Genomic DNA, 14,379 nt, shown 5'->3' with positions numbered 1-14,379 from the left:
ATCCAACAGACAGGTTATAGAATACCCATGGGAGATAATTTCCATCTATTTCACTTTCCTTCCCTCCCCCTCCCCCCACTCTCTTCCCCGTCCCTCTTCAGGGACCCTTCTGATGAGAGACTGTTAGGGAGATAGATCACCTCTTCCACCTAAAAGCTATAGAACTGGTCCTACTTCATCTCCAAAGCAAAGGGTTTTACTCTCACTATTTTCTGATCCCCAAGAAAAATGGAGGTTGGAGACCTATCTTAGAGCACTGAACAAATGCACCAAGGCTCAAAAATTCAAGATGGTCACACTAGCAGCAGTTATTCCATTTTTTGAACAGAGAGATTGGTTCTTAGCCTTCAACATCCCAGCTGCATATTTCCACACATCAATCCTGCAGCCCCACTGACAATTCCTCTGATTTATTCGGGGTCAGGACCATGACCAGTACAGAGTACTCCCTCATGGCCTCTTGCCAGCTTCCAGAGTATTCTCCAAGGTTCTCTCCATAGTGGCGGCACACCTACGTACCCGGGGATCGTGATCTACCCATACTTAGATGACTGTCTCCTCAGGGTCTGCTCCTTCGAAGAAGCCCTGCGTGCCCACCCACTGAATTATGGACGTATTCACGAAACTAGGGTTGGGGCTGGGGATGAGGGGCTCAGGGCTGGGGCAGAGGGTTGGGTGCAGGGGGTGAGGGCTCTGGCTGGGGTTGTGGGCTATGGGGTTGGACCGGAGATGAGGAGTTTGGAGTGCAGAAGGGTGCTCCGGGACTATGGTGGGAGGATTCCCCCCACCTCTCTCCCTACAGCAGCACCTGGACTGCAGGGGTGAGGCACCTCTCCCTGCTGCGGCAGCTCTGGGGTTGGGGCCACAGCATAGGCACCCCTCCCCCGGCCGTGGCAGCTCTGGACCAGGGCTGGGTTCAGGACACTCCTCCCCCATCCCAGGCAGGTCCAGGGCTGAATTGAGTCTGTGGGAGGGGCACCCTGCCCCAGCCGCGGCATGTCTGGGGCTGAGTTGGGGCCAGGGGAGGGCAAGGGCTTGGTTCAGGCCACCCCTCCCCTGGCCACAGCAGGTCTCAGCCAGGTGGGTTCCCTAAGCACCTGCCTGGTGCTAAATAGGCTGCTGCATGGCCGCACTACTTACAGGGAACTTAGGTGGTGGGCACATTAGCAATATCTCATGCCAGGCTTCACATAAGCTGCCTGCAGATGTGGTTCAGCTTGGTTTACAGACCAAACAAAGACATGTTAGACAAACCTCGCTTGATGCCTTCCCAGGTCAACCACTCCCTGGACTGGTGGAAAGACCCAACCAATGTTTGCATGGGGGCCCTGTTCGCCCTCCCCCTCTGACACTTCTCACTATGGCCTCATCCCTCATAGTTTGGGGTGCTGCACATCTCAACAACTTCATGGCACAGGGCAAATGGTCATCCACAGAGACAACTGTGCACATCAACTTCCTTGAACTCAGAGTGGTCAGAAACACTTGCACTCACTTTCTTCCACTGAGCAAAGGTATCCACACGGAAGGCATGACAGACAGCATTGTGTGCATGTACTACATAAATCATCAGGGGGGTGCCAGATCGTGCTCTCTCTGTGCAGAAGTGCTAAAGCTCTGAAACTCGTTCATTACCCACAATGTTCTCATATCAGTGGCCTACCTACCAGGAGTGCAGAACGCAACAGTGGACAGTCTCAGTCACAAGTTCTCACACGAGTGGGAAATGAATCCTGCAGTACTTCACAGCATATTCTGTGATCTTCACCACTTACCTGAACAAGAAATGGCTATGCTACTGCTCCAGGGTAGGCCTTGGACAGCGCTCATTAGGTCACGCTCGCCTTCCATGGGACGTAGGCCTGCTCTATGCCTCCCCCCATTCCCTCTCCTGTTTGAAGGTCCTGTTAAAAATAGAGAGAGAAAGCAAATGTCGTACTGATTGCTCCCACCTGGTCGAGAGAGATGTGGTACCTAAACCTGTCACAGTTGGTGGCATGTCCACTGATCCCTCTTCAACCCACTTCTTATCTCCTCTCGCAGAACAAAGGACACACATACTATCCCAACCCGTGCATACTCTGGCTCAAGGTCTGGCTCCTTCATGGTTTCAACACACAGAGAGCTTCTGCTTGGAGGAGTACAGGAAGTGTTACTACCAGAGACGACATGTAGGGGTGGGGGAGACGTAGGGAGTCACATGCCCTCCCAGATTTCTGCAAGCGCCAAGCTGCCCTTGCAGGTCTTGCTTTGCTTGGCCTGCTGGGACAGGGTGGGGCACTGTCCTTCTCCCCCACCCCCGCAAGTTTCTGGCTCACTTGGCCCCTCTCCTGGAAGCCGAGTCTGTGTGGGGAGTGGATGCGGTGGGACGGAGCTGCTTTTCCTGCCGAGTGGGGGTGGCCAGTCCAGGTTGCTGCCTCTGTGCAGCATGGTGGCTGCCTGTTGGGGAGGTGGTGGCAGCTCACCCACTCTACTCCCCACTTGGACCCAGCTGCCAGGGAGAGGGGCCAAGTGAGCCAGAAACATGCCAAGGGGGAGGCACAGTGTGAGGACAGAGTCCCTCTTCCCCCAGCAGGTAACTCTGGTGGGATGGGGAGAGTGCGTTGGCCCAGTACCAGGTGCAGGGCGAGGGGGTCACTGGGGAAGGCACCGGGAACAAGTTCCCTCCATTCATTCTGAATTAGGGGTATTGCCCATGCTCCTCCCACACTGCCCAGACCAGCCCAGAGGCACGTGCTCCCAACTCCTGCAGCCCCAGCCCCTAGGAGCTGGCAGGATTGGTTGTCCTGGCCCAGGGAGGTGGGGATGGAAGGTTCCTCCTAGAGGCAATGCGTGGGGCAGTCATATGTCCCCCCAACCTTTGATTTGTGCTCCCCCACTATTGTTGGGTACAAGTCATCACTGGTTACTATACAGTAGGAAATCGGCTACCTGTCGTACTTACCTACAAAAGTGGACCAGGTTTCAAGTTTGGTGCAATTCCAGGCAAATTACCCTGGCATCTGCTACTCTCCCTGTGGTGTTCAGACTACATACTGACTCTCAAGAAGTCAGGGTTATCTCTCAGTTTGCTCAAAATACACCTAGTGGCCATAGCGACTTTCCATCAACAAAGAGAGGGATATTCTGTTTTCTCACACCCAAGTGCATAGCGATCCTCTTTCCCCAACCCAGACATTCCAACCCAACATGGGACCTGAACTTAGTTTTAGAGAGTCTGACTAGACTTCCCTTTGGACCTATGGCCACTTGTTCGTTCACACACATGCCAATGAAGACAGCATTTGTGGTCGCCATCACCTTGCCGAGGAGAATAGGGGAGGTAGCAGCACTTATGGTGCACCCCCCTTTTACAGTCTTCTTTCACAACAAAGTTACTCTCAGGCCGCACCGAAAGTTCATACCCAAAGTTTCCTCATCTTTTCACATGAACCACCCAATTCACCTCCCGACTTTTTATCCTAAGCCTCACGGTGATGAGAGAGGCCATATTTCACACGCTAGATGTTAGGAGAGCCCTGGCCTTCTACCTGGACAGGATGAAGGCTTTTAGGACATCTCCTAAGATCTTCCTTTCCATTGCAGATAGTTCTAAAGGCGCGGCAGTACTGGCTCAAAGGCTCTCCAAATGGGTCTTGAATTGTATCAAACACTGCTATCCAATTCACAGTATAGTACCACTATCCGGAATCTGCACACACTCCACAAGGTCAGTTTCCTCCTCGGTCACCTTCCTCAAGAATGCCTGCCTTGGAAATCTGCAGAGGAGCCACCCGGGCGTCCGTGCATGTCTTTGCAGAACACTGTGATTGCTGGGGACTCTGCTTCCAACGATAGCTTCAGCCATGCAGTATTATCATCCATAACAGACTCAACTCTGAAGCCCCAACCTCCCATCCGGGATGCTGCTTGAGAGTCACCTACAGAGGAACACCCACAGGGACGCTACTCAGAGAAGAAGAGGAAGTTACTCACCTTGTGCAGTAACAATGGTTCTTCGAGATGTGTGTCCATAAGGGTGTTCCACGACCCACTCACCTCCCCTCTATTTCACAGTTCTTGATAAGGACTCTGCGGTAGAGAAGGAAGTGAGGGTGGTTCACCTGTGCAGCACTAATTAGCATCAGGGCAGAGTACGATGGAGGAGAGCACGTCTGCTGGCCAAACAAACACTACTAGCAAAGATCTACGATCAGTCGCACAGGGACGCGCAAACACCTACAGTGGAGCAAACATAGGGGGACACATCTTGAAGAACCATCGTTACCGCACGTGGTGAATAATTTCCTCTTTCCTGGCCTGGTGTCTTAGATAATAAGCTCTTCAGAGCAGGGAGCGTGACTTCAGATGTGTATGTGCGGCACCTGGCACAGCCAGGGATCCTGCCTGGGGCCTCTGGGCAGTACCCCAGTATAAGTGTTTTGATATTAATAACTGGAAGTTAGGATTCCTGGGCTCTTTCTCAGCTCTGACACTGACTTGCTGCAGGACGTTGGGTAAGTCATTTAACCTCTCTGTTCCTCAGTTTGACTATAATTATCTTCCTTTTAGAGATACTTACCATGAGGGATGCCGAGATTCAGAATACTTAACTAGCATTGATGGACTGAGATTGGAAGGTGCTACAGAAGCACATAGCATTTTCATTTCTGATACTTGAAGTTGGGGCTCTTTCCTATAATGTGGTTGCATTTGGGGGAAGTTTGCCAGTTACATGAGTATTTGTGATATCGGTTGAAAAGGGGAGGGCTGGGAACATGTAACAGGTCACATGCCACAAAGAGAAATTTATACCTTGGCTTGGCAAAATTTGGTTTTTATTTTTATAATTTCAATGGACATCAGTGTTTATTTGTATGCATTTTTCTATTTTTTATCTATTTAGATTTTTGCAGTTCTGGGAAATTATGGGGGTGTGTGTCAGACCATAATTATTTAATGATAGATGTTGAAATTCAAAAAGTTAAAGCTCTAGAACCGTTAAAACACAAATTGTCAACATCAGTGTCAAAATATACAAATTAAATATCCTTAAATCAAATTCTAATTTCCCAAGCAGCGTTTTTCTTACTTTGCTTAGCTGTTAATTTTTATTGTTATCGGTGGAAATATCTTTCAGTCGGTTTGTGTGTATACAGTGAAATTGCCATTTACTGATATTTAAAGATAAAAATCTAATCCTTCCAAGCCTAGATATACACATTGATCTCTCTCCAGCATGGGAACTATTTCCAACAACCTCATGTCAAATTTTGCTGTCAGCTGTACTACTGTAAATCTACAGAAATTCCATTGAAAGCGGAGTATGGACCTAAGTGTGTCCAGTTAAAAGGTGCTATTCAGAGCTTTCTTCACCAAATGTAAGGCCAGAAGGTACCATTATGATCATCTAGTCTGACCTCCTGCATTATGCAGGTCATTGAGTTTCACCCAGTGATTTCTACAATATGCTCAATAAATTGTGGTTGAATTGTAGCATTCTTTTAGGAAGACATCCATTTTTTAGACTCGTGGTGCATGCATGTAACTTCTGTTAATAGAAACAATATGTATGTTCTGAGAGTTCATGATTTAGGCCTGTTCGTGGATTATCGGTGAGAGGTGAAAGGAAGAAAGGGCATGTATTATTTCATTACAATTATCAATATATGTTTAGCACCTAATGGAAATTGTATCAGTGAAAGGGCTCCTGGAAGACATTAAAGGAGAGATGCAAACAGGCATAGGGAAGTGGCCAATGGGGAGAGGAGGGGAGAGCAGAACGTGAGAAGGTGTGAGGATGTCAGAAGAAAACAAAAGTGGGAGCTCTGGTGGGAGTTTAAGAGGAGCGTAGACAGCAGGGACAGTGAGAGGAGCTGGGATGAAGAGATGCCCATAGTTATTTCTTAGTCTTTTGTCTATCACTGAGAGAGGTCAGTTCCTTCATTCAATAGGTGGTATCCTTCCCGCGGACTCTAGGTGGGTTTTGCACAGGACGCTCTGATTCCTAGCTGACCAATAGTAGCAGATAATTCAGAATAGGTTCATAGACATGGAAAATGCAGAGGGGAAAGAGGTGGGATCAGATGATGTAGGGTTGCCTTTCACATCTCCGTCTAAGCCGTTTGGTGAGATTTTTGCTTCTCTGTTAATCTCTAGCCCTCACTCACTCACTTTCTCCCTCCTCCGTCCCCTGTCTGCATGAAGAGCTGATTCTGCTCTTGCTCTGAATTCAACTCCTTCATCCTAGCTTGTGATGTAACATCAAATGGATTTGTCGCCTCCGCTGCTGGGCTTTGCTAGGCTGAGATTCTCCTGAGATAGTCCTTGGCTCTGTAGCTCCATCTCCAGGACCTCTGCCAAGACAAGTGGAACTGTCTGGTGCAGAAGCTCCTGTTCCAGAAACAGCTCCCATAAAAATAATTAGCTGCAGTTATCCAAAGGCTTTTGTATTGTACAGGTTCACTTAATTATACTCCAGTTTCCAAGGTGGATGCTGAGGAGGAAGATATGTGTAAGAGTGCATAGTTATCTCTTGCCTTCAACCTGATTTGAGAAAGTTTACAAGTAGTCTTCTGAGAGGATTGAACTAAGTAGTTATAACCATACAATGATCTGTTGCAGGGGTGGCCAACCTGAGCCTGAGAAGGAGCCAGAATTTACCAATGTACATTGCCAAAGAGCCACAGTAATACGTCAGCAGCCCCCCCATCAGCTCCCTGCCCCTCCCACCCCCCTCCTAGTGCCTCCCACCCACCGGCAGCCCCACCGATCAGTGACTCCCCCCCGCTCCCCTCACCTCCCGATCAGCTGTTTCTTGGTGTGCAAGAGGCTCTGGGGAGGACGGGGAGGAGAAAGGGCACTGCAGGCTCAGGGGAGGGGATGGGAAGAGGTGGAGTGGGGGGCAGGGCTTGTGGCAGAGCCAGGGGTTGAGCCGTGAGCACCCCCCGGCACATTGGAAAGTTGGCGTCTGTAGCTCCAGCCCCGGAGTTTGGTGCCTATACAAGGAGCCGCATATTAACTTCTGAAGAGCTGCATGTGGCTCCAGAACCATAGGTTGACCATCCCTCTCCTATCCCTCATCTGTGTTTAGTCTATTTAGCGATAAGAACGTATCCCCTTAGTTTTTTGTCCACCAATTTAACACATTTTGGATGCCATCTGAATAACAATTCCCACAGGACTGGATCCTTTGTGAATGGATCCCGCTACAACAGGGTCATTTTACATATTTTACATTACATATTTTAGAGACATCAAACATTGAATCAAACATCAAACACTATGTTAATAAAGTTCTTATCCTGGTGTCAAACCACGTTTAAAGCACAATGAAAATTGATTTACAGTCCCTGAGATTGGGTTTCCATACAGCAGATGTCACAAGTGTGATCACTTCCCCGTAGCTGCTGCCAGCAGGAGGCTTAGAAATGCCAGCTTTTTAAAAATAAAGTATGTAATAATTCTTCTTAATGCCTTTCTCGGCTGGCATGGGGTGAAGTGCTTCTCACCCATGTGATTTCTAGGACATCTCTGCCAGGCTAAGTGGGTGAATCCTTTGCCTAAGGACAGACTCCTCCTGCTACAAAAATGGCTTGTACTCCTAAATTCCTGCACCTGTAAATCTCATATGCTCACATATTTCATGGCCCATTGAGACAGCCACACCCCTGCTCCCAGGCAAAAAGTGGTCAAGTTTTTTCTAGAGCTGGGAACAGGATGTAATCAGCAAAAGCTCCTCTTCCGTGGAACTCCCTGCTAGCAATGGTCTGAAGGAGTCCAGCCCTAAGTGAGCTCAGCTCCTGGTGCAAATCCCACCTGTTTCACAGAAGCCTTCCCATAAATACAGACGCTGGAGAGAAAAGGATGGAAAGAGAGAGAAGAAGAGTTGCAATGTGATGCAGAGATAAAAAAGCCAATGAGATTTTACAGGCATTGTAGAGTCACAGAAATGTCGGGCTGGTAGGGACCTTGAGAGGTCATCAAGTCCAGCCCCCTGCACGGTGGCAGGACCAAATAACCTAGACCATCCCTGACAGGTGTTTGTCAAACTTGTTTTTAAAAGTTTCCAATAATGGGGACTCCACAACCTCCCTTGGAAGCCTATTCCACAGCTTAACTACCCTTATAGTTAGAAAATGTTTCTTAATATCTAACCTAAATCTCCCTTTTGGCAGATTAAGCCCATTATTTCTTGTCTTACCTTCAGTGGCCATGGAGAACAATGGATCCCTGTCCTCTTTGTAACAGCCCTTAAGATATTGGAAGACAGTTATCAGGTTGCCCCTCAGTCCTCTTTTCTCAAGACTAACCAGGCCCCATTTTTTCAACCTTTCCTCATAGTTCAGGTCCCAAGCTGCTCTCTCCCGAGCACCTGCAGCACCCCCCGGACCGCCCACCCCTGGGCGGCCCTCCCCCAGCACCCATGGCACCCCCCCATGAGCCACCCCCCCACCAGCACCTGCGGCACCCCCTGGACCGCCCACCCCTGGGCTGCCCCCCCCAGCACCCATGGCACCCCCCCCATGAGCCAGCCCCCCTGAGCACCTGCAGCACCCCCAGGCCACTTGGTCCCCCAAGATTTAGGGGTATATAGTACAAGTCACGGACAGGTCACAGGCTGTGAATTTTTGTTTGCTGCCCGTGACCTGTCCATGACTTTTAATAAAAATACTTGTGACTAAAACGTAGCCTTACTCATATTCAGGTTGTGGTTGTCTACCCCACAGATCTTTCTCAACAGTAGAACTACCTAGACAGTTATTTCCAGTTTTGTAGTCGTGCATTTAATTTTTCCTTCCTAAGTGAAGTACTTTGCACTCGTCTTTATTGAATTTCATCTTGTTGAATTCAGACCAATTCTCCAATTTTTCAAGGGCATTTTGAATTTTAAACATGTCCTCCAAAGTGCTTGCAACCCCTCCCAGCTTGGCGTCAGCTGCAGATTTCATAAGCACACTCTCTACTCCGTTATCCAAGTCATGAAAATATTGACTAGTACTGGACTCAGAACTGATCCATGCTGGACCCCACTGGAGACACCCTCCCAGCTTGACAGCAAACCATTGATAACTGCTCTTTGAGTATGGTCTTTCAACCAGTTGTGTACCCACTTTATAATAAATTAATCTAGAGCAGGGGTGGGCAAACTTTTTGGCCTGAGGGCCACATCGGGGTTGCGCAACTGTATGGAGGGCCATGGTAGGAAGGCTGTGCCTGGCCCCCGCCCCCCATCCACCCCGTCCCACTTCCCGCCCCCCTCAGAACCCCCAACACATCCAACCCCTCCTGCTCCTTGACCCCTGACCACCCCCTCCCAGGACCCCCCGCCCCTAACTGCCCCTGGGACCTCCCCATCCAACCCTCCTCCCCCCTGCTCCCTGTCCGCAAACTGCTACGACCCCTATCCACACCCCTGCCCCTAACAGCCCCCTAGGACCTCACCCCCTATCCAACTCCTCCGGCTCTCCATCCCCTGACTGCCCCCCTCCACCCCATCCAACCGCCCCCTGCTCCCTGTCCCCTGACTGCCCCTGGGGACCCCCTGCCCCTTATCCAACCCCCCCGCTCCCTGCACCCTTACCATGCTGGAGTCAGCCATGCCACCACCCTGCCCTACAGGAGCAGCAGGCCAGAGCGCTGCCCACGTGGCGGCATGGCTGCAGGGGAGGGGGGACAGCAGGGGCAGGGCCGGGGGCTAGCTTGCCCTGCTGGGAGCTCAGGAGCTGGGCAGGACAGTCCCACGGGCTGGATGTGGCCCGCGGGCCGTAGTTTGCCCCCTTCTGATCTAGACCACATTTCCCTAGTTTGCTTATGAGAATGTCATGTGGAACTGTGTCAAAAGCCTTACTAATATCAAGGTTTCAGAGTAGCAGCCATGTTAGTCTGTATCCGCAAAAAGAAAAGGAGTACTTGTGGCACCTTAGAGACTAACAAATTTATTTGAGCATAAGCTTTCGTGAGCTGTAGCTCACGAAAGCTTATGCTCAAATAAATTTGTTAGTCTCTAAGGTGCCACAAGTACTCCTTAATATCAAAGTATATCACGTTTACTGCTTCTCCCCATCCACTAAGTCAGTAATCCTGTCAAAGAAGGAAATTAAGTTTAGTTTGGCGTGATCTGTTCTTGACAAATCCATGCTGACTATTCTTTATGAGCCTATTATCCTCCAGGTGCTTACAAATAGATTGTTTGATATTGTGCTCTGGTATCTTTCCAGGTATTGAAGTTAGGCTGACTGGCCTATGATTCCCCAGGTCCTTCTTGTTCCCCTTTTTAAAGATAGGTTGTATGTTTGTCCTTCTTCAGTCTTCTGAGACCTCTCTTGTCCTTCATGAATTCTCAAAGATAACTGCTAATGGCTCCAAGATTGCTTCAGTTCTTTAAGTACCCTAGGATGAATTTTCATCAGGCCCTGCTGACTGAATACATCTAACTTGTCTAAATATTCTTTAAACTGTTCTTTCTCTATTTAGACTTGCATTCCTTCTCTCTGGCTGTCTATATTAATTGTGTGGAGTGTCTGGTCATCATTAACCTTTTTAATGAAGACTAAAGCAAAATAGGCATTAAACACCTCAGCCTTCTTCATGTCATCTGCTATTAGCTCTGCTTCCCTGCTAAGTAGAGGACGTACAGTTTTCTTTGTCTTTCTCTTGCTCCTTATGTATTTAGTGAACCTCTTCTTATTTCCTTTTATGTCCCTTGCCAGGTGTAACTCATTTTGTGCCACAAGACAAATCAGTGACGGTCTCTCCTTATGAAATTCCGGTGCTTCTACACTTAAGAACACTGCATTCAACTTTGGACATCTAAGTACCAGAAAGACAAACTACAAGAGACTCAAAGAAGGGCAACAGATGGTATTAGACAGCTGAAAGGACTGACCGAAGAGGAAAGATGGGAAGAATCAAATATGTATAGTATGTTCAACAAACTCACGGGGGACATATAGTAATAATTCACTATAAGTATGAGATGGGTGTGAACACTATGGAAGGGCAGGATTGTCCAGGATAGTGCAAAGGAGAAATGTGGTGAGATTAAGTAAGGGAGAACAGAGGCTGATTATTAGGGAAATTATTCACAATGGTGAGATATCCCAGGCTGTGGAATAGAATCCAAAAGGAAGTAGTGGAAGGCCCAGTGCTTGGGACATTGCATATACTGTAGGGAACAATCTCCCGCTGCACGGGGTGATCTAACAAGACGTTTGCATCTCTAATTTCTATAAAAAGAAAAGGAGGACTTGTGGCACCTTAGAGACTAACCAATTTATTTGAGCATAAGCTTTCGTGAGCTAAGTGAGCTGTAGCTCACAAAAGCTTATGCTCAAATCAATTGGTTAGTCTCTAAGGTGCCACAAGTCCTCCTTTTCTTTTTGCGAATACAGACTAACACGGCTGCTACTCTGAAACCTCTAATTTCTATGGGGATGATTCTGCTATCTTTTCTCATACTGAGTAGTACTTCACTCTTAGCAATTACAGTGGGACTAGTTGCAAAGTAAGATACTGTTCAATGGGCCAGATTCTCAGCTGGTGTAAATGAGTGTGGCTTCACTGAAATCAATTTACACTAGTCTAGGATCTGGCCCAATGTGAGTAAGTTTAGCAGAATCTGGCCCTGTAATTGTATTAATAAAAGATGCTAGAAGTCTTGTCTCTTCTATGATACATTATACACTGGAACTAAAGTGAGAGCTAGACTCACAGAGCAATATAATGCCATGGATTTTTAAACAGCGCTTCCCATTGATTTCTCATAGAAATTCCTTTTTTAAAAGTTTAGTATAAAGGGGTTATTTTTCAACCATTGCAACTATGTGAGTTATAAAATAATACTTTATGGGTGGTTTATGTATTGATAGGTTTCTTCCTGTTGATTTCAATGGGCATTAGATCAGATTATTATAGATTGTAGAACAAACCCACACTACAGAACTGTTTTTACCTTGGGGACCATTAGGTGGCGCAATAGCCCTGACTATCAAAGCATAACTGATCTCCAGGTATCTTCTTATATGCTTCCTAATTAAAATGTGTACCAGTCCTCCATCTGGATAACTCTCACCATGTGTTGAGGAACTGCTGCTTTATACACAATATACCTGTGTGACCTCACCTGTTTTTTTGCTGGGGAAATAAGCAGGGATTTGTGGGGCAGAACTTTGTGGGGGAAAGGAATAAGGGGAAAAAATTGACAGTGTGCTCTGTTACATATGAAAATCAACCTTGAAAAGATCCTCTTTTTTTACAAGACTCCCAACAATCAATGAACGGAATGCATTTTTATGTTTTCCCCTTGGAAAGCAAACCAAGGATGCTGTTTGTTTTAATAGCAGTGGTGGCAGAATCAAAGGTAGCAGAGTCTGAATACCTGGCGGAGAAATTTCAAAGTTCCCCTGTGCCATGTATTCTGTTCCTACTTCTGCTCCTCCCATGCCATTTCCAAGAGTGGAACTAAAAGGTCTGAGAGCTATATAGTACCCTGCTTTCAGATAGCATTCAGTTGTAGCTGTCACATGGCCCTTTTTGCAAGAGATAGGGCGCTAACTTCAGTGTCCTGGATAAATTCCAATTTGAGTAACTCCATTCAGCCTCCCTCCAGTTCCCTTACAGTTTAAATGGAGTGCAGTATTCATCTTCACTTCCTGTCCTAAACCGTTGTGTGCTCTTGCCATGTGCCCTTAAACAGCTGTCACATTTTGGCCTAGAGGTGGTTGCTATTTCTATGGCAGGTAAAGGAATTCCTTAATGTGCTGCATGAAGTTCATAAAGTGTGAAATTCACCCCTGGGCAGAGAGGTATGTGCAGCCCAAGGTATGTGCGTCACATGCGTATGCACATGTGTACTTGAGATATATTCATTGTAAAAAGTTTTTTTGATTCATTTCATAATGTATTCGTGAAAGTGATTTCTAATGAGAGCCAATAAGAAATCACCTCTTAAGTTAGATATTTATTTTATGTATGTATATAAGTGCTTACCCAAAGCTGTGGGCACCATACAAACCTTATCAAATAAATCACTCGAGATTAAAATGACTTTAAAAGGACCTCCCCACACACAGACGCAAATGGCTCTCATTCTGTTCTTCCCCCAAAATCTGGTCTCCACATCCCACCCCAGACAAAGGCACAGAAAACAGACAAGGTTTGCAGTGTGTTGTGACAGTTACCAAACCTGAGCTCTGGCAAATCAGGAAGAGAAGTGAATTCCAGACTCGAAAACAATCTGACTGAGAACAAAAGCGCCCTCCCCTTCATGGCAGGCAGATGTTAGTGAGAAAGTCAAAGCCGTTTGCAACTGCTGTCTTATCCCTTAAAGGGAGAGAGAGGTGCCAAACCATTTAGCGTGTTACAGGTCAGAACCAATACTTAAACTTCACCAAAACCTCAGTGGTGCCCTGTGCTGATTGTGGAGCACAGGTGCCATTTCCTTGTATGATGCACGAATCCTGTGGCTCCCTCTTCTAATTCTCTTTTACATAGGAATTGTCATATCAGTCCAGTTCCGTGGTCCATCTAATTCCTGTCTCTGACAATGACCCAGTACCAGGTGCTTCAGAGGGGAAGGTGCAAGAAAGCCTTTAGTAGCCACCTAGGGAATAACTTTGTACACAAGGAAAACTGCTTTCTAACCCCAACAGGTAGAACATGGCTTCTGTCCTGAAGTATGAGGGTTGAGATCCCTTCCAAAATGCCCTCTTTTTACCTTCACACACCAAACTATAGGCACTTATATGACCCCCATTTTCATAGCATCTGAGCACTTCCTGGTCTTCATCCTCATAACACCCCAGTGAGGTACGGAAGCACATGTAACCCAATTTTGCAAATGGGGAATTGAGGCATGAAGACAGACTAAGTGACTTACCCAAGCTCACACAGGAGACTTGTGGTGGAGCAGGGACTTGACCCCAGCTCTCAGAGTCCCAGCCTAGCACCCAAACCGCTGAACCATCCTTCCTCTCTGTAGCTTGCTCTTGTATCTCTGCATATAGACCAAAACAGATTAGGCCTGCGAGCCTGCTTCTAATGAGATAAACAGGAGTTTTGTCATTGACAGCAATGACTGGAAATAGGGAGTGAACTCATTGGTGGAGTCGCAGCTGCAGCAGAGAACTTGGTCCCAAGAGTTTACACCATCTCTTGGTTTGGTCTCAGAAAGGTGTTTCCCTGGTAGTTCTTGTTCCTATCCTCCCACTACTCGTACAGCACCTGACTAATGTGCATAGGTCACTTTTGTTCTGGCCTCTCACTGTAAGCGAGGCTCTTTGCCACACAATGGAAATGCCCACATTCTTTGTCACTTACGCGCCACAAGCTTTATTTGTTTTAATCAAATGCACCCTGATAATTATTAACATATTTAATTATTTTTTGTTCTGACTCACT

General features: G+C 47.3%; 1 long non-coding RNA gene across 1 annotated transcript in view; it reads right to left on the bottom strand.

The window, feature by feature from the left end:
* LOC141981292 (uncharacterized) overlaps positions 1–14,379 on the bottom strand; it is a 56,032-nt gene that overhangs the window by 26,379 nt on the left and 15,274 nt on the right. The window contains exon 2 of the long non-coding RNA XR_012637721.1: positions 1,776–1,904. This is a non-coding gene — a long non-coding RNA (uncharacterized LOC141981292). The remainder of the gene's footprint in view (positions 1–1,775; positions 1,905–14,379) is intronic.

The sequence above is a fragment of the Natator depressus genome, chromosome 1 (assembly GCF_965152275.1).
Source record: "Natator depressus isolate rNatDep1 chromosome 1, rNatDep2.hap1, whole genome shotgun sequence".
In the NCBI taxonomy this organism is placed as follows: domain Eukaryota; kingdom Metazoa; phylum Chordata; order Testudines; family Cheloniidae; genus Natator; species Natator depressus.
The sequence above is the reverse complement of the archived record's forward strand: the minus strand, read 5'-3'. Positions and strand labels throughout refer to the sequence as shown.